Source organism: Oryctolagus cuniculus, chromosome 6, assembly GCF_964237555.1.
Source record: "Oryctolagus cuniculus chromosome 6, mOryCun1.1, whole genome shotgun sequence".
Taxonomy (NCBI): domain Eukaryota; kingdom Metazoa; phylum Chordata; class Mammalia; order Lagomorpha; family Leporidae; genus Oryctolagus; species Oryctolagus cuniculus.
Genome location: NC_091437.1, coordinates 76,536,650 through 76,539,176, shown reverse-complemented (window position 1 = coordinate 76,539,176; position 2,527 = coordinate 76,536,650).

Genomic DNA, 2,527 nt, shown 5'->3' with positions numbered 1-2,527 from the left:
ACACATTCATATTGTAAACAGACATGTGACTGAATTTTGTTTTTAATTATTGTTTTAGAGACAGAAACAGAAACAGATAGGCAGAGAGAGACAGAGAGAACTCTCACCCAGTCGTTCACTCTCCAAATGCCCACAGTGACTGGGACCTCATAGAGGCTGGAGACAGAGCTGGAATTTAGGATAGGTCTCCCATGTCGGTAGCAGAGACCCAAGTACTTGAGCCATTACAGCAGCCTCCAAAGGTTCTGCATTGACAGGACGCCGGAATCCAGAGCCAGAGCTGAGAATCAAGCCTAGGCTCTCCAATATGGCAGGCAGGCTTCATAACAGGTGCCTGAACTGCTAGGCCAAACATCCACCCCACTGTCTCTCAGACTCTCCAGGGTAAAATGTAAGTTGAAAACTCTGGGTTGTAGAAAACCACCTGCAAAATTTCAATACGACCTAAAAAATCTGATCTACCTTTCTATAGTGGCTAGAACACAGTCAGTGCTTTATTTCTTCATTTAATAAAAATATACCATTGGCCTTTTATGTGGCTGTCCCCATCCCAGGTTCTAGGGAAATGCCAACTGGCTGGATTTGCACTGTGATGGGGAGCAGGGAGCATTTGGTGGGTTTGGAGTAGCAGAGTGGTATTTTCTTTTTTGGTTTTCTTAGGCTGCCCATGAATATTAGATCAGGAAGGCTTGTTTAGCTGAAAGCAATACAGAGGTGGCTGAAATGTGAGTAGTATTGGGACCAGCATTGTAGCATAGAGAGCTAAGCCATCACCTGTGCTGACAGCATCCCATTTCAGAGATGCAGTTCAAGTCCTTGCTGCTTCACTTCTGATCCATTCCTTGTTAACATACCTGGGAAAGCAGCAGAAGATGGGCCAGGTGCTTGGACTCCTGCCACCCACATTGGAGACTCAGACGGAGTTTTAGGCTCCTGGCTTTGGCCTGGCCCAGCCCCATTCTCTGTAGTTTAGAGAGTGAACCAGTGGATGAAAGATCTCTCTCTTTCCCTGTCTCTCCTTCCAGCTCTCTCTCTGACTCTGCCTTTCAAATAAATAAATCTTTTTTTAAAAGAAATGTGAGTACTGTTAAGTAAATATTTAATTACAAGCAAACAATAATTCCTGTTGGATGAATATTAAGTTATTAATTAATTAACTGTATTTTGATAGTGCCTTGCACTTCTGAAAGAATGTATGATCTCATTTTATTCTTACTACTTGGGTAGGTTAGGTGTACCTGGCAGGTGAGGAAAAGGTATAGGGAGGTAAATGACAACCTTGTTGTAAATGACAAGATTGTATTTTAACATGGACAATTATGGGTCAACCAAAATTTCTGATCATATAGTCTAAGATAAAATTCCATTTTTTCTATACAATGCTATTCTAGTTTATTTCAAGTATCTCTTAAACATATACCCTTTATTAATCTATACCCATTAAAACACAATAATAGCCATGTAAGAGGTCATTGCAAACCAAAGTAAAGCAAGGAACTCTCATTGTACTGCTTAGGACATGATCAGCATTCAGATTCATGGATCCCACACTTTTGGAAACAGTTGACCATTTCTCTGAAATATTCTGTGCAGGACGAACACTAAAATATCCCCCACGGTGATGCGTGTATGTGTGTGTGTGTGTGTGTGTGTGTGTGTGTTTGGAACAGTTGGTATTGTAGGAAATATTTGTTAAAAGAATGAATGACATATAAATACCTTACTATTTCATGTACTTTGTGATTTTTCATTTTTTTTAATTTGCTGTCACAGCAAGCCTGTAAAAAATGTGTCTAGTAGTTTTATAATTGTCGTTTTACAGATGAGAAAGCTGAGGCTCAGGAGGGCTGGCAGACTGCTCCCAGTTGCATAGGAGCCATCTGTTGTTAGGCATTCATTATTGTACAGTGGATGGGGGTACAGTCACTTGACATTGCTTAAGATAATGCTGAGATTAAAATAATTTCCCTGCTAAACAAATTCTCCTATCTGTGTTAGGATTTATTGGTTATAAGCAACAGGAACCCACTCTCCATAACAAGTGAAAAGGGCCTCACTTTGAGGCCCTTGGATGGTTCCCAGGAGGGTTTGGGTGAACTGGAACTGAGGGCATCTCTGGAGAGCTGGGGAGTAGGAATGAACAGACACCTGGCATCTTGGGTAGATAGAGTACATCTAGTCTGCCCAGGGAGGGCACCATTCATTGCACAGGAAGCAAGAAATCACCATAGTTTGCAGTCCTAGCAAGACTGAAAGAGTGTGGAGAGTTAACTCCCTGGTGCAAAATGATGGCTCTATGGCCAGAAGGAGGAACAGACACTGGGCAGGCAAAGTGACATCTGTCCACTCTTCCTGGTTTGCAGCCCTGGCTTATTCTTGATGATACTGAATGCAAAGTAGCCGAAGCTAATCTGTGCAATTTCCCAATGTACCTTCTTCCTAACAAGTGGGAAAATAGGGTTTAATAAATGTAGAGTTGGGTAAAATCCCAAAGAAGTTGAAATTTCCAAGCCAACAGGAATTACTG